General features: G+C 36.7%; 1 protein-coding gene across 1 annotated transcript in view; it reads left to right on the top strand.

The window, feature by feature from the left end:
* The first annotated feature begins 860 nt into the window (after positions 1–860).
* Positions 861–19,067, top strand: part of LOC140168988 (galactose-3-O-sulfotransferase 3-like) — a 72,095-nt gene continuing 53,888 nt past the window's right edge. Inside the window, exon 1 of the mRNA XM_072192284.1 lies at positions 861–939. The gene's annotated coding sequence lies outside the window, so the exon portion shown is untranslated. The remainder of the gene's footprint in view (positions 940–19,067) is intronic.

Below are 19,067 nucleotides of genomic sequence, written 5' to 3'. Positions count from 1 at the left end.
GTTAGCTTAAACAAACAGTGTATTTGTGTTGTGCATTCGTGTGAGTTCGGGTAAAAGGTGATTTTGGCCTTGAGTCAAGTACGACTCGTAACATCATCTACTCTTCCCTAGAAAAAAAATCATTATAATACCAAATCTAAACACCATGGAATTTACCATATCACGTCCAAGCTAACATTGGACGCCCCATTCCTTTTTTAAAGGAATACACTGGGAAATTTAATGATTTGTTTTAACTTCGCCTATCTATACAATGCTTAATGGTAGACTAGGTATTGTTGGACGAAGCAACCAAAAATCGATTTTCATTATCTAAATCAATACATCATTGCAAAAAATAACACTTTGACGTTTTGCAAAAGTTTATTCTACAGATCTTATAATTTGAAAACTTTCTTGATCTATTGTTGTTAATGAGTGTGTAATTGTTACACAAGTGTTGTTGTTTTAGCCCTCTTTACAACGTAACTCAAGAACTTATAAAAGTACATCTGTGATATTTGAATTTTTCTACACACTTGCTATGAAATGATCAATGCAATCTGTGCCAAAGCTACCATTCGCAATATGTTGTGAACTACCAAATCGCAAGAGTTTGAAATAGTTGTTAAACCTTAATGACTGGCTCATACCGTCACTTCTAAAGTTGCGTGCCCGAGCACAAGGACACACATTAAAAGCTATCACATTGATCACTGTGATCATGGTGATACGTAATGTATCAACGTATCCGTCGTCAAACTTCAACTTTAATTTTGGACAAGTTGGAACAAAATATATTATAGTATCAAAAGTATAAAACATACCCAGCTTCTTTCTATATATTATTCATTCTCAGAAATTCTGTTTCGTGTTGTTGTTGACTGCAGTTATATTGTTTATTTGCTGCACCGTCTACCCATTTATCCTGTCACCCCGGTCAACCAATTTACGATTGCCGTAAGTATATCATGGATATCTAAACATTAAAAGCAACATTAAAGCAAAGCTTCCACCTTTAAATGTACACTAATAGGAGCGATGAGGATGTTTGTTTCATTATCTATATACACATCAAAACATGTCGATTTCAATGGGGGTCTATGCTCATTGATCTATTTTGTTGCGAAATACATGAAACATCCTACATATTTGCTAACTAGCATTGTTTGAGATCATTTTTCAAATCAAAGATTTGACACGACAAAATATTGACCCTTCAACGCTTGACCTTTGACCTTTTTGGCAATAACTCAAGAACATCATAGATAAGTACAATTATCCTCATATGACCAGAGGACAATATTTTGTTTTGGGAACAACACAATTTATGTACTAGGGACTTTAAGGATTACGAAGAAATAGGTTAGAAAATTCATCATTAAGGTGCATGGGAACAATAGCTGCGAACTTAGGTTACTAGTCTTACAGGTTCGAGCGAAACATAAAAAGAACTCAGCATAATGTGAAGTTTCTATAACATTTTTACCCCGTAGTCCGACTGCCAAACGTAATTTTGCTATAGAAGCTTGTTTTGGTGTTCATAGTTGTGTTTTTGCTGAATACTGCTTTTCAAGACCACCAAATTCAAAAATAAGTTTACTGGAAAATTAAAACTTCTCAAATGCTGTTGAAAAGTACCCCGAATTATTCCTCTTGTCATGGCGATCCAGAAAAAAATATACCTCTACGTATCTGTGACATAAGCAATCAGGTCAAAACTATGTTTACCGGACCAACCGGTCTTTATCCCTGTTATAACGATATAGCGTTATAGTGCGTGACATTACATTCAAAAATAGTGTCAACCTCGCGAATGTAATTAATCCCATTACATCACTACTTCTACGGCGAATAGACTAAGTTCGCCAGTGTGATTTATGATCATGGCGTTAGTGTGGTCATTCCAAAGATGTTTTACTTTAGTAAAACCTAGATACGCTAATGCCTATACTGTTGCACGGCAATGAACGTAACCGTTCCGGCTGAAATCCAGAAATGACGTCATTTGTTCTGGTGCTGCCACTTCCGGGTAACGCGGGAGAAGAACATGCTTTTTGCAAACAAAATGTCCGACAAGTCCCGGCCCTTTTCCAGCGAAAATACAGCTTATTTAGCCAATGTGAACATGGGGTCATCGGTTATAATATTTTCCTATCATATTGGACTAACACGTCAGCTATATGGTATTTCACGATATAACAGTAATAAAAAGAAAACTGCAAACGTTTGTTCGTCGGATTTTTGGCAAAGTGACCAGCTCTAATGACGTCACTATGTAAACAACATTAATTAAGGTAATACCAAATATGGAGGTATCCAAAAGTATGCTAATTAGAACAGGTTAGAAGGCACGACGAATCAGAATACGATCCTGGTATCCAATTCTATGCAAATGAGTTGAAGGATGTTACGTGAACATGTATACTAATGCGACTCTTGTGTATACCGACCTCTGTGGGTCATTCCGTCATCCAAAGCATAAACGCAATAACTACAGTCTGCACAATATATAAGGTAGCAATTCATGATTCATAACCTCATTAATATACGCGATGCATGCGATCCAATCATTTTTATTTATTTGCCAACCACCCGATTCTACCATTAGTATACATTGGCTAATGCATACTAATAGATAATAGTATGCCTTGCTCATTGTCTTGTGATATATTTTAGTATCACACGAGAAATTAGTATTTGATGACCAATGTTTACTATACTATTTTGGTTAATACCCCCTCAACGGAGTGTATAAATGCTGTTGGGAATGATTTAATATCCTAAAACCAGTAAAAACTTATAGTATACCCTCATCGAATCAAAACGCCCAATTGGGCTTCTTTTAAAATAGGCCTACTAGTAAAACGTATGGATAATATTTGCTGCATCTTAGTCCGGACCGCGGGTTGGTAGCCCTAGTCGCGAACACTTGCATTAACCAGTCTTATTGAAAAAAATGTCTTATTCATAATATTTTGACTTTTAAAATTAACTCGAATTTCGAGTTTGCTTTGCCGCATCATTACATTTAGTCTCGGACATAGAATCTAGCCAGCTCTATAACGGCGACAAGAACAGGCTGTAAAGGAGACTACTGTATATTTCAGCCACAGAACACGTGTGGCCACCGAAATAATTTAAAGGTTGTAAGGTCAAGGTCAAATATTCTAGACCAGCTTAAAATGTTTATTTTCGCAAACATTCATGAATATTCATTAGGTAACGTCATAGTAAATGCTCTCTGCCAAGTTATTTCAGGATTCTGGTGGGGTTGTGCAATAATTATGTGTACTCTCAAAGTGGTCTGCCAAAATAGCTTGCCCCCCCCTTTGGCCGTGCCAAAATCTTTGCCCCCATTTGAAGTGGTAAAATATTGGGGAATTTCCAAACAGCCCGCCAAAATCGCTTGCCCCCCCCTCTCGGCATGCCAAAAATCGCTTGCCCCCCCCTCTCGGCCCGCCAAAAATCTTTGCCCCCCTTACACATGTCAAATTTTTGGGATCCCAATTTTCAAACCTTAAATGGTCTATTATGTTGCGAGCGCAGCGAGCAGGAAAATTTGCATATTAAAGCATTTCCGTACTGTTTTTCTAAGCCTTTTTAGAGTGATTAATTTAAAAGACGCCCAGTGAATGTGTGCCAAAAATCGCTTGCCCCCCTCTCAGCTGGCCAAAATTGCTTCCCCCCCTTTCGGTTCGCCAAAATTTCTTGCCCCCCCAATTTTACCCCCCCTGGGCTCATAATTATTGCACAGCCGCTCAGTATAATCGAGTGCAGCGAGCAGGAAATTTTGCATATTTGATAATGTTTTCCTACACCAAAGGCGTAATATAGAAACAGTGCTATCTGTGCCAAAAATCGCTTGCCCTCCTTTGGACCTGCCAAAAATCGCTTGAACCCCCCTTTCAACCTGCCAAAAAATGCTTCCCCCCCCCTTTTGGCCTGCCCAAAAAATCTCTCCCCCACTATAATTCACCACCCGGGGAACACATAATTATTGCACCACCCCGGGGGCTGTGCACCGGCGCACCCGCATTCTTTACGCCTTGATCAAAATTTTTGCGGCATTCCCCCGGGGGGAAAGATTTTTGGCTCGGCCAGTGGGGGGGGGGGGGAGCGTTTTTGGCAGTCCATTTTGGGAACTCGCCAAAAGGGGTACACATAATTATTGCAAATCAGCCCCTAATTACGACGGTGCGGTCACTTTTACGAGGGGGATCAGGTTTTTATTTTGACAGCGAAAGGAAGGGGGTCCCAGATATGTCGGTGACTGGAGACAATTTTTACGACCCCCCCTATCTTGGGTCAAAAATTTTATAATCCCCCCAGCCAGACTCAAGTCAAATTATTCATTGCCGGAACTAAGGGGTGGTGCAATAATTATGTGTAACCCCAGGGGGGTGAATTATAGGGGGGGGCAAAGATTTTTTTGCAGGCCAAAAGGGGGGGCAAGCATTTTGGCAGGTCGAAGGGGGGGGGGGGTCAAGCGATTTTTGGTAGGTCGAAAGGGGGGGCAAGCAATTTTTGGCACAGATATTTTGGGCACCGTTTCTATATTACGCCCTAAAAAGGCGTAGGAAAACGTTACGAACACATTCAAATATTCAAAATTTCCTGCTCGCTGCATTCGCATATATGTTAAGACAATTTAAGGTTTTAAATTCGGGTTCCCCAAAATCTTGCATGTGTAAGGGGGGGCAAAGATTTTTAATATTTATCCTTAATTTATTTACGATAAACTATTTCATTACAGTTTTATTATTGTTGTATTTTATTACCAGTTCTGAGTTATGGTTGTGGCGAAAAGATGACGTAATGAAATGAATATTAATGAGAGGAGAAAATATGCGGTTGATAAAGCATCGGCAGGGTTTGATAATCCGTCATCATTTATTTTAGAAGCCTAATTGGGCGACTTTTGAAATTTTCCTTGTAATATTGGTCAGGCTTTTTGCACTTTTGGTTTATGTGTTCCAGTATCTGTAGTTTTTCTTCCATAGAAATCAAAAACAACAACAACAACAACAAAAACTAATTTTCCAAAGTCGATCTTTGAAAATGTTTAGTAGAAAATTGGGCGACTTGTCAACTCTCTGACCCGCGAATTTATGTGGCAACCCTTGTAACAAGTGTCAGTGGTGCATGGTGGAGCATACAACAATCATATGCTGCATGATGATGAGGTGCATTACAGGCATGCAGGTACGGTAAGCTTAACAATTTATAAGTTTGAGTAAAGTTGGTAAACTAAACATACCGGTAATTAATTATCAGATTATATACTTGGACAACGTATTTCGTTGTCATAATCATCATCTCACATGCATAAATTAGTCATTGTCATTGACATGTGACGTGTTAATATCATGTATACATATTGTACTATTCACCCGGACTATTCATGTTCTGAATATACAGAATCATTAATCATTAATTTCAAGTGTCGCACCCCCCCTGTGTACGGGCCTGGCTGTCAGCTTTCAAGTTTCAACAGCTCGTCAGCTGTACGCTATTTGACACGGGAGGGGGGCAGGGTTCGCAGGTTTTTGCCGTAGGTGGAAAAAAACCACGGTTTTAACTAGCCCGAAACATGGCCCTGTTCCTTCCTCACTAGGGCCATGAGTGCCATACGTACGTAAAAACGGGGCACTGTGAATTCACGTCGCGGTGATGACGTCACACTGTAGGTATCCTAGGTGAATTCAAATTTGCCATCAAATTGCATCGTTTTATATATCAAATTAAAGCCCTTGAGTAAACTAAGCCAAAACTGAAAACCTTTTTTCATAGCACTTTCTGTAGCAAAGTTACATCTTGTCAAAGATTGACTTTCATCAAAAAGATTCAGCTAGCAAAATTCCCCAAAACGGCATTTCGGGGGTGTTTCTAGATCTTAGTCTCATGGCGATGGCAGCTTTTTTAATGGAACTGCTATCAAAATCCTCTAAAATTCCATGTGCGACTTGATTATCACCATAAAAATCATATATTTGGGTCAAGTGAAGTATAGAAAACATATTTATGTAGGTTTCCTTCACCCACCTATTCTCGAAAAAAATTCAAATTTCTATGTAAATATGCATTGTGTTGGGGCCCGGTCTCGGCGAATTAAGCTGACTAGTAAATGTGTTAACTAAGGTTTGCCTAGGTTACCTACACACTGACGGTATCTATTTATAGGAAGAATTCAAAACATGGCGACGATAACAGTCACAAGTCTGGTCTTTTACATCCTCAAATGTGCTCAAAATTTACGAACATGCACCAAATATGTTTTGTTTAAGTCTCATCTTCATGTGAGGAATGGTAGGAAGTGGTATGAGAAAAAGTGGTATTTTATGTATACCCTGGACCAGCTATGCTCATGAGTCTCAGACCTTCGTACGGAGAAGGACAGTGGAAATCGTAGTGACGGAGGTGTGAGTACCTCGGGCTAGGTTTTAACTGCAGTTATAACCGCTTGCCAAAAATGGCTAAAGCCTAAATTAAAACTATAAAATCTCGAAACAAATTATTTATAAGTTTAATACAAAAATTGTTTCCTGAGTAGGTATGTCCACATTGCTTATTATAGAGGGCGACGTTCAACTCAAAAAGCTCAAAAAGTTGCGACCACAGTAAATGGCTTAACTGTGTAATCCCCATAGTAAAATTCAAATTTTTGAAATTTGGACAACAGAAATTTGGAGACGTAGTCTAAAAAGTGCTGGTACTTTATCCTTGATTCAGAAGTCACTATGCAGTGACTTTAGATTTTATAAAATAAAATTGCCTTTGTGTAAAACGGATCGCCGTGGTGAAAAATTATGCATTGCTTGCTTTTTTGTACAGTAAGTCATTGTAGGGCATTGTCAATGATGGCCGCAGATTTAATGAAAAATCTTAAAAACAGACATTTGCTCATATAACTTTGTTTCAAATATTTGAGCTACAGACATGGTTGATCGACCCCTCATTTTTTAAGTTAAATAATCACCTTTTTAAAGGGGCATTTAAGTGATCCACAGCCTCATCCCCCACTTTTCTCAAAAAAAAGTTGAGATTTTTATATCACTGGAATACTCTGGCTACATAATGTTTATGTACAAAATATTTCTTGCAGATTAATTCGTTAGCAAAGATATCGCGAAATTTGAATTTCGTTCTGGTGCACCAGAACGAAATTACAACGTATTGTCGATGGAGCAGTGTAATACACATAATCATGCATAACTCGCAAACGCAAAATCGGAATCAACTGAAATTTTGGGAATATGCTTTTTTCGTGGATATGTACTGAAAAATGTCATAAAAAGAGGATGCTAGGATCACGAAATACTCCTTTAAACAAAATAATTTCCATGTGAAAAAACCTGTAGACTTGAAAATGTTGTGATCATGTCTACCTGAGTGTTACAAGGCCAGATTTTGTTATTCTAAAAAGAACATATTAAGGGGTACTACACCCCTGCCCAATTTTGTGCCTATTTTTGCATTTTTCTCAAAAATTATAGCGCATTGGTGACAAGTAAGATATTATTGGGGCAAGGACTACAACTACTGCACTGGAAATTTTATCTCAACACAAGCAACAGTTGTGGAGTTACAGTCAAAAATGAGGGAAAACCAATATTTGATCAATAAATCAATAACTACATGTACTCGCCTTGAGTTGCTAAGTCCTCATTAAAACAAAGACTTAGCATAACTAAAGGGTAAACTTATTGAATTTCCAGTGCAGTAGTTGTAGTCCTTGCCCTACAATATACATATCTGACTTGTCACCAAGGCGCTATAGTTTTTGAGAATAATGCAAAAATAGGCACAAAATTGGCCAGGGGTGTAGTACCCCCTTAAGAAATGAATGGCTTGCATTTTCAGTGCTTAAGTGCATTTAACCGAAATGTGGCATATCAGATTAAAAAGTTTTTCATTAAAAGTTGTGTGTATGAGTTTTCTGGTATTTTTTTTTAAATATTTGACTTAATTTGAGTGACTATATGATGTGAGTTTTTGCCGGTTGAAAGCAGGCAAAAACTGGCAAAATGAGTTTTGCCAGTTTTTGCCACTGGTAATGGCAAAAACCGAACCCTGAGGGTGGAGCTTTGGGTATTTGGTTTTGGAACGGATGTGCCACTGAGAATTTGAAAATGTAAAAAAATTGGACCCATCGGTATGTATTTAGTATGTACTGGTACCAAAATTTACAATTTTTGGCCGAATTTAACCCAAATCATCAAGTAATTGGTACAATTACCGAATAGGGTGCAACTTGCTAGACTTGAGTCCAGTCCACGTTTACAGAGTTTCGGTTAGGGGCTATGGTTGGGGTAGAACAGTCTTGTAATTTAAGACTAGTCGAGTTGCACCCCTATTCGGCAATCTTTGCAAGTAATTTTTACCAATTTCCCCCTGAATTTCGGCTAGATTGAGGCAAAATTGGGCTATTTTCCAAGTCATACCGATCACACCCCGAGAAGTTAAACACAGCCGATCATGACAGGCGATTACATCAAAAATGTTGTTAATTGCACTTCAACAAAATTTTGGACTGTTAAAAAAAAAGGCAATCTTTATAGAACTTGAACTCATTCAAAATAATTTTCATCCAAATTTCATCATTAAAGGTCTGTACCCTATCAACAGCATCATCCCTCAAATTTTTCTCATTGTTGAAGAGTTTTTGATATATCATAAAATGAATCATATTTTCTCATTAACCATCCTGCAATGTATTTCCTAAGAATATTATAATATTGGCTCATATTGAAATACCCTAGCGGTATACCACGTTTTCACACAGAAAGAAGGCAGGATTCCCCTCGCTATTTTATTCAAGCGTGTGCCTCGGGAAAGCTCGGTCATAAAACGGATGGATTATATGCATCAGTGATACATCCTGCCCAGGATTTTAACAAAAGAAGGCTAGCACAGGAAAGCTGCAGGATGGCGCACACCTTCCTGTGTAAGGGAATTTCAATATGAGCCCTAAGATTTGGTAGATGCAATGACCTTTTTGGCATCATGCATGAGTCTCACACATTTTTACCCATTTAGACACTTTCTCCCACTTTCTATCATGCTCACACTCACACACCAACAGTAAAATATGCGCAGTGATAGTGCGCTACGCACAGGCACAACGCCTAGATGTTGATCCACAAGCCTCAGCACACTTTACAGCACACTTTTTAGTTGCCAAACAATATTTCAGTCCCGTGCGCCCCTGTTGTCAACAATATCTCATGTCAAGCAATCTGGAAATTTGTTGACAGTCCTGCTTTAGTTTGATCTAAATTGCAGCTAAATATCTAGAGGTTTTTTTTTTTTATATAGTCAAGGTACTGTACTAGCTCTTTGCTATTTCACTCACAAAAAATGATCTGACAACCTACATGTAGAAACTAAGCTTGCACAAGAGGTGTTCTTATCTGTGATGTCAAAATTCTATGCATATCCCTGCGCAAATTAGCCATTTCTTTCAAAATGTACATGTTTCTGCAAAATTTCCCTACAGGTGCAAGTGGCTATTTTCAACAAAATTTTGTTGATTGATTTTTAAAGATGGCTGTATCCAACCAAGATGGTTGTAGGCCTACTGTTGTACAATACCACAGGGTTGTAAACTCAGTTTCGAAGTAAATATTAAGTATTGCAACCTGAAATCACTTCATTTACATTGATTTCTTAGGAAGGATGGTTGTATCCAACCAAAATGGTTGTGGAATATCATTACCAATATAAACAGGGTTGTATTTATAGGTTTTAAACATGTATCACTTGTTGGAAGTGGAACTGTACAAATGAATGCACGCGTACTGAAATGTCTAATGCATGATGAGCCCTGAAGGGGGAGTGCAATCGATGCATCAACATCTCAGTACAAGTGCAGTTTGTACAATTTCTCGAGTAACAAGTAATTATAAATATTAAACATTGGACATCTGAAACAATTCATTTACATTGATTTCTTAGGATGATTGTCCAACCAAGATTGTTGGAGGGTACCATTACCACCATCAATAAACAGGGTTGTAAACTCAATTTATTTATATTTTAACTTTCATTGATTTCTAAGGATGGTTGTTTCCAACCAAAATGGTTATAAACTCAACCCATTAAAGTGATTAATTTGAATCATAAGAATTTTCATTTGAGGACAGTTTTACTGATGAATAGAGGCCACTGTCTAAATGTTTTAAACAATGTTGAAGGCAAACTAATCTTTTAATATTTCCAATGTTATTTACAGGTAAAAGATCACTGCTGGCACACCATTCTATCTACAGATGTTAAGGTAAGCTTTGTCAGCCCACTGCCTTATACCCAAAACTTTTTTGAGACAAAAGAAGGAATATGAAATGCAAAATATGTGTGTGTTCAAACGTAATGTACATGCTGGGAGTAAGGGAAGTTGTTGTCAGTAATTACAGGTAATTTCGCGGTTCATAAATGCATAGAGTTTGGACTTGATTGTGTGCAACTTCAGTGTTGCATGAAATCTTTAAGTTAAGTTGTTGACGGCATCATCGGATTAAGCCCATTCATTGAAAAGAATAAAAGTCCCCCATACAACCACAAAGTCCCCTAAAAATAGGGCCACAGTTGAATCTTCTCCCCCGTACAGCATATATTCCAAAATGTCTATAGAGCTATTAGGCGTAAGTTAATGTAACCTGCAATGGACATGATAAATGTGATCCCCAAATTAAAATAAATGAACCTTTTATAGGCATGATATTTCTTGCACTGTGGACTACATCCTCACTCTCGGCATGCCTTCTCATGGTCTGCGAGCGAGTTGAACCAATGCACATAGATGTTAGTACCGGTCCTACTTAATAGGCTGGGTTAAGTTGTTCCCTGTGTCTGTAGTGGGGACCTCCTTTCAACAGGCCTATGGATATTTTTGCCGCCTTGATAATTTGTCTATACGTTATGTATGACTTTAATGGCATTCCATATTTGTTTTTCTCATTTTGGATATGTTTTTCCTTGCTGGCCTCCCATACTACACAATTTTCACACCTATAGAGTGTATGCAATTGTATAACAATTGAAATGACAGTCATGTTGGATATGTTGAAATACAGTTCTACAATAGCTGAATATGACAGAGGGATATGTCTCTAGATTGATTCAACAACCATTCATGCATACATGTATCACATGTATGTTTTATTGTCCTATTATCATGTGAATTGCCAGGGTCGTCCGTGGTAGGACAGATTTAAAAAAAATATAATAAACAATTTCCCTGATAATCAAATATCTTGATTTGATAAAAATAATATCACAATAGCATTGGATGATTAAAATTATGTTATAGGCCAATTCCATGCCAAAAGTGCCTTTTGGAAATTTTTAACAAAATTTTGGAACATTATTGCTCAAAGCAGGAGCATTTATTTCAAACTAGCTAATCATGCCTCCATAGATTGATGTCAGACCTACTGCAAGATAATAAAGAAAAAAAATCTGAGGAAGTAGCTTGACAGTTTTTTTTCATTATGAAAAACGTTACGGACGTTACATTTGACATAAAATGTAACGTTCGTAACACTAAATCAACTTTTCATGTTTACATAGAATGGAGTCAGAGCTTACTCAATATAGTTAACAGAAAAAAATAGAACACAGAACTGAGTGGAGATGAAAGGATATGTACTATAATATGTCAAAAGGCAGGCACTTTCGGCGTAACGTCCGTAACGCAGCTGCTTTCTAATTTCTGTAGCTAATTAACTAAGAAAGCCAAAACAAAATTGCTTCATTATATTGAACATTAGAGTGTGTACCAGTAGCATACTAAGAAATAAAGTGTTATCCTAACAGCAAACATGTGTGCTATTCACTTTAAAGTTGCAAGTTGCATGTATCTGTAACGTCCGTAACGGTGGAATTGGCAAATCCATGATTGATGACAATAAATTGTTTAATAAAATATTGAAAAAAATCACTTGGTCATCGGATATCGAACTTGGGTCAGCGTATCCGGAGTCGAACGCGCTAACCATTTAGCCACGGGACACTGATGTAAATTGCTGTGTCGATGTACAGCATTTATTATATGAATGGATGCATCGTCCAGAAAGAACAATTAAGAATAATGTGAAAAACTTGGATTTTTTGGTGAATATGGGACTCAAAATTGCATAAAATATCATAGAAAGTTAACAATATAACTCAAGTACTTTAATGTTACGTGTAAATATAGTTTCGCGGGAGCATCTGTTTAGTCTTCTTTATCAGTCGATTATTTTTAAAACTTGCTGCTCACAGCTACCGTGTGATTGTGACTCTAATACAACTTTCGGTGTGGTAGACCTGGGATTGGGTGGTAAAAACAGCATTTTTCTTATTTTCTGTCATTAAAAAACAAAACTGTATTTTGCTTTTTATTTGACTGAAATCTGACTTTCCATTCAAAATTCCAAGTTAGAACTTATCAAACATTATTTTGCTAATGACCACAATTTTGAATTCAAATTGCTTTCCCATAGAAAATGTGTACATATTCAATTTCTTATGTATTTTATTGCTTTTGCCAAGCCTTGTTGACCAAATTTATAAATTAACATTAGATTATCAGAACCAATGCTGAACCAAACACATGTTTTTGACAGATGTCCCAAATGATGTTACGGTACTACATGTATCTCTCAAAAAGACTAATTTTGAAGTGAAAATCATGATTTTCTGTGTTTTTTAATCAAGGAATTTAAACTAATTACTTTCAATGCAAATTTTCTATCATTTCATTTCTCATGAGTTTATGATCTCCATAAAATGTGAGAGTCAAAACTACATCCCCTATGAACTTGAAACTTTGCATGATTGTACTTTAATCTGTGATCTGTATTTTAAACCTCAATTGAAAAATGTAAAAGTATATTGTATTCACTAAAATGACAAATTCTGATAATTGAGCGATATTTGATCATTCCAGATTTTGGTTTTTCACAGACAGTGAATAACCTAACCCCCTCCCTTAGAAGTCTTTGCAAAGAAGTTTATAACAGATCTCTGTCGAAAGAGCTTCAATTTGATACCTCAATGAGCTTTATAAGATGTTCGGTTGAGGCTCCAAATTTTTTTTGAAAATATGACATTATCGGCTAATTAATTATGCTAATTAGCTAATTTTATGTGTTTTTAAATGTTTACGGTAGTATAGAGTCACATGCTACTTTCATTTATTCCCAAGTCTACCACCTTCAAACTACCATAATTTTGTTCATATCACCTAGTCGAAACACATATCAGGTTAATCAATGTTTGCGCTGGCAGGGAAGGGGTTCTTTACTACATGTAGTGTGTGCAGGGCTGGGGTAGGGGACACTTAACATTGTCAAGGGGGTATCATCCTTGAGCATGGACGAAAATGCACTCAAACAAGTATGGCAAATGTCACTGGCATTATCTTATTCCCTAACTAGTAAGTAAAATATCAATTTTATGGACTCTAAACCAGTTAGTAACCCCCTGAACACTACCTGCCAATCTAACATGGCCTCTGATTGGTTAATTACATGATATCATTACTTTAATCACCAATCAGAATGGAGCTTTGCAAATATTTCACCTGATGTTTTTGTGTGGTGAAATTATTCTAACAATGTTGACGATTGGTCCAATTGATCCTTTATTACACTACGGTACTTGAAAACTGTTACTTGAAACTCACAAGGTCAGAAAGTTTCCATAGGACCTTTAATATGCATGATCTATTGAGCAATACCTTTTTTCTCAAATTTGCTTGTCTTAGAGAGACCATATTCATGTTACATATATGTACAGTAGTCTTGAAAATAATAATTTTTCATGAATTTTTTTCCACATAATTATGATAGATACCTACTGAATACTGATCAATACCCAGGGACCCCCATGGGGTGTAGGGCACAAAAGAGGGTGCCCTTGTACATGTAGGCAAGAGGCATGCAGAGCCAGAGGTTCATACATTTATGCTGGACATTCCATTTGTTCCATGAGGGACAATTTTAGTATTTTTTGTGTTGCTTTTTTTTACTATGCCTCAAAAGATATTTAAAACATCTAAATTCATCAAGGTACAGTAGTGCACCCTGCTAATATTATAGGTTTTTAATTAATACTGAAAATCACATAACATGTGCAAAACCATTGTGTGTTCATTCTTCCGGGTTTGTGATCATGCTCCCCTTTTTAGAGGGTATTTGGTATTCTGATGGATCTTTAATGAGTATTTTCGTTTGTTTGCTTGCTTGGTTGTTTTACAGATAATTCATCACAATGAGTGACAATAGTGCAACTGGGGATTCAGATCAGGGCTGTCAGCGGAGTGCAGTGATTAGTGAAGTATTTGATTTGGAGATAAAACAAAGGAGAAAAGGGTCTTTAAAGGTGCTGCTGAAAAAAGAAGGTAAGGTATGGTAAAAGTTTCTGTCTTCATGACAAGTACTTTGACAAAGTTGTTATATGATGTAAAATGAGATAATACTCATAAATTTTGATTCATTGAAGACAGCTTTTTACTTTTATGAAATAATAATATTTATATTACTAGTATAATCTAGTCAACTGGACTTAATATTTTTGAGTGGGAAATTTTCATGTTCATCCCAGTACGCATCATTAGCCCTTCTGATCATCTGCCAGTAAAAGTTCAGATGTTGTTGTATCACTGGTCACATTGGAGTTCAATCTGAGAGATATCTTTTTGATCGCTGAACTGTAGGCTTCCGCCAAGTATTGACTATTGGCATGAGCTCCTGCCAAGTTTGCAGAATGCATGTACCAGCATAGACGAGCCAGCACTGGTTGTGGAGACTATGCAAACATTCTTTTGACGACAAGGATATAAATCTTGAACAGAGAAAGCAGATGGTAATTGGTATGAGCAAATTTATGTGAAACAGGAGGACGGAGTGGCCTACGTCATAACTTTGCAGGAGCCTATACAGTTTAGCGATCAAGAAGATATCTATCAGGTTGAATTCAAATGTATTAAACCTGTGATTCGAAAGAATCCACTTCACAGTTCAATAAACATTTACCGCCTAAAGTCGGTAGGGCTAATTGAACGTGAAATTTCCCACTCAAAAATTGAAAGTCCAATTGACGAGACTAATACAAATATTATTATTGTTTACTACTTGGATGAATGATAATCTTCACAAATGTACAGCTTTTATTGGATATTTGAGCCCCAATGGCTTTTGGAATCTGGAAAGATTAAAGAGTTTGTTTTGGGTCAGGGTTCGGACCCTACCCCTCTCATGCCAAGCACTAGGTCGGCTACTGGTAGCTGACCGGTAGCTATGGGTGTTTTGCTGGCCCAGCCAATGAAAGCATGCTATCGCAAATGGTGATTGTGTTATCACATCATGTGGCACGCATGCATGTGCAGTGCATATATCTGGTAGTACTATTTAAGGTTGGTCTGAACCATGGAATTATGGAAACATTTTAGCCTTACAACTTCTAAATTGTTGATCTAAAGTGTATAAAAGTATACATATTTCAATGGAAATTAGCTTACAAATCCAAGGGTGACGTCAGATTAATTTATAAAATGCTCAATTTTGGAGAAAATCATCAAAAACCGTGATTTTGACCCGTAACTAATTATTTTTTCAGTAAAATTTTTTTCTTTTGATTTTCAAAATCTAGGTATGAAAATCTAGGATACGTTAAATTTATTTTTTTGAATTTTGACTAAGTTTAAGAAATATTCGCTTAAAATAGTTGAAATCTGACAGCTTCAGCCTAATTTAGACTATGTTGTCTATATTTTTGTTTTTTGATGGAAATTTTAAAAATGGCAAGATTTCCGCCATTGACCATGTGGACGATTTCAGATGGAAAAGGGTGAAATACCATATTTAAAAATGATAGAAATTTGTTTAAAAAAGTTTAAGTACCGGTACACAGACTAATGAATATAGAATTCAAGAAAACTGGAATTTGTCATTTTTAAAAAATACCATGGTTCAGACCAACCTGAAGTATATTTGTATATTACCTGGATTCCAGTTATATACAGATGATGACAACAATGTACAGGGTACTGTGCACAAATTATAATTTGTCCAGTTAAATTGTCTATGGCCTTGTAAACTGTATATATATAAAACAAATTTAATGAGACCTGCTCCTGCGAAACCTGGGCAAAGTTGGGAAAGGCCCTAAAAATGTGTAGAAAAACAGTATGAAAATGTTCACATATGCGGAATGTTAGCCATCACATAATTTGAGTTTCCAAAAACCTGATATGTAAAAGGGGAGGAGGCGAAGATTTTTTTTTCATGTTGAAAGGGGGAATATGTTGTTAGTGTCACATGAAAAGGGTAAAAACAATTTTTGGCAATCCATTTTGAGAATTCAAAAAAAATGTATTCTAAGATCCATTTACCTCTCAGTCTTAAAAGAAGAAAAAAACAAACCAATGAAGCAGGTATTTGGCAAATTTTCCAAATTGCTCAGTCAACATGCAATCATGTGTTCTTACTCAGTTCTTTACTCAAAAATAAGATAATTGAGGCAGTCAAGCAGTTATCTACTTTGGATCTGTAAAAATTACAAATTTGTCAAACTCCTAATTTGTAATAGAAGTTTGGTGAATTTGTACTGCTACAAATTTGACTACAACACTGTATTTTTTTGAATAGTCGCCTTCAATTAAACACCCCACCATTTTTTTCATCAAGATGTTTAAAAAATGCTGATATTTCCATGCTATCTTGTGTAGTAAGCTTTCCAAGGTGCACACATGGTCACTAATGGCGTCGGTAATTGGCGAATATCTGCTTGTAAACCCGAAGTGAACCGGAAGTCATCGTTCCTAAGTTCATAGTTTGTCATTTCGCATGAGTTTCAAGCTTAGGGTAGGAAGTTTTTCAACAAAAAAACTTCACCCACTACATGAGCAAAAAAAACTTTCCCCAACAACACTAAAAAAACCTTTCCCCACCTAACTGTGTATAATGCATGAAATTAAAAAAAACAAAACTTCGCTGCCCTACCCCCCTGAGTATCAAATGGTGCGTCCCTTACCTAATGATTTTAACAGGAATTATCGTTTTAAAAATGACCTCTATAATAATTAAATCCCCCCTTTTGGGAGTGACTATTCAAGGAAATATGGTATTTCAGGAAAGAGCTTTTGCGATGATGATATGTAGAATAGGGTTGTATCTGATGACGGTATGGTGGCAATATAACTTGCTTCAATCATGATCCAATTATTCAAGACAACGAATGTGTACTAAGTCGACCCTGCTTTATGGCATATACATGTATGTGATCAGCATTATACATGCATTGCAACTGTGTAACTTCATGTATATCATTGAGCTATCATTGATAGTGCTGTGAGGAAATGTGAATAACAGTTGTACTTTTAAATTAAAACAATCCACCTTGTTATTATAATATATTTGTAAACATGGTAAATGAAAATCTCACAATTAGAATATTTACACACCCAAAATCAAAGTGCATTAACCAACTGTTATTTGTGGTGACCGCGAAAGATGGTTAAGCACGGGTGACAGCTAGTATTTAAAAATTTGCCAATAATTTTTTTTTCTTATAAAGTTAGTATCATAAGAAACAATACTGGTTTTAAGAAACAAGACCTATGGACAGTGGAATATTCAGTGGTTGCAATGATGCTGTTAATTTTAATTCCTTCCAGCATTGTAGTTGACAGCTTTGATGAAGAGCTGAAGAAGTTTGAATCAAGACATCACATGCAAGGGAGATGGACATAATCAGACCGTGAATACAAGAAAGCACCAAGATAGCTGGAATTCCAACAGAAAGCAGCACTGATCAAAAGGTTGAAACATGATGTTGTTGAATATCTATGATGCATGCATGAGACATAAAATAAATATGGAGGTAAGATTTTAAATGAATGTGTTAATATGAGTTCCTTTTCAGTACGCTAGGAAGGGAGTGAGATTGTAATGGTGTGATCACATTTATTCTCGGTCCCAGCCTGTTTGTGCTCCTCCCTCACCAAGCAAACCATCTGGTAACAACCTCATTACAAAAGTTTCATATTATGTCTTTTCTGATTGACGAACATCAAGTCTGTCTAAAACCAGGATTTATACCACCGCGTGGCTGTCTATCAACCACTGTCAAAGCCCAGTTCTTGATTGACAGCCATTTCATCCTAGTCTATCCAGAAGGACCACACTATTTTAAGAGAGATCACACTATTTTTATTATAACAATAGTGTGGTCCTTCTTGATAGACTATGATGAATTTGCTATCAATCAATCATTGGGCTTCAGTGGTTGATTCAGATAGCCATGCAGTGGTATTATCCACACAATGCGACTTCTCTGGCATGAAAGGGGATATCAGACGATTGGGGCCTCAGTTGCTGCTGCCGCTAGTCTATTCCTATTGTAAAGTCTGCACAAAAAGTATCGCAGCTGTTATAAATACGCCTATAGCTTCAGAATTAATAATTGAATACCTGAGTGGAAGAAGGGCCCAACTCCATCAAAACTGTTTTAGAGATATTAAGAAAAAACTTATTATTTGGAAAAGTTATATAGTTTATAGGCAGAATGTTTTCATCTTCAGGGGACCCTTAATACATGAACATACAATATTACATACACTCGAAATTATATATGAGCTTTCCATGGCAATGGTACAGGTCTTAATACGATCTGGTCTAAGTGAGCTAGTGAGACCAAGGGCACCTGCACATTGCATATATTTGATTGGTCAAAGTTTGTATTTCGACTTGTTTGAGTCGTTATTTCACTGACGAAACAGCCGTGAATGAATCCAATGATTGCACTGCATGCTTTGGTGCTAAAATAGTCTCCAAATTGATACTTAAAAGCAAACCAGACTAACTAGATGCTGTTGAAACTCACACAGCAGATAGTGTCTGAGATTTTATTATTCAACTCTGCACATTCAATTACATTGGATTATGTTTTTAAGGTGGAATCCCCCCAGTTTGGGTGATCTGGAATCTAAAGCTTGTACAGGTATAAACTTAGTGAATGAAACTTCCCATAACTAGGTGGCATGTATATCTTAAACAAATTTCAAAGGTAGAGACCTTTGGAACATGATATCTCAAAAAGTG

Source organism: Amphiura filiformis, chromosome 14 (genome assembly GCF_039555335.1).
Source record: "Amphiura filiformis chromosome 14, Afil_fr2py, whole genome shotgun sequence".
Taxonomy (NCBI): domain Eukaryota; kingdom Metazoa; phylum Echinodermata; class Ophiuroidea; order Amphilepidida; family Amphiuridae; genus Amphiura; species Amphiura filiformis.
This window is presented reverse-complemented; position numbering and strand designations above follow the sequence as displayed.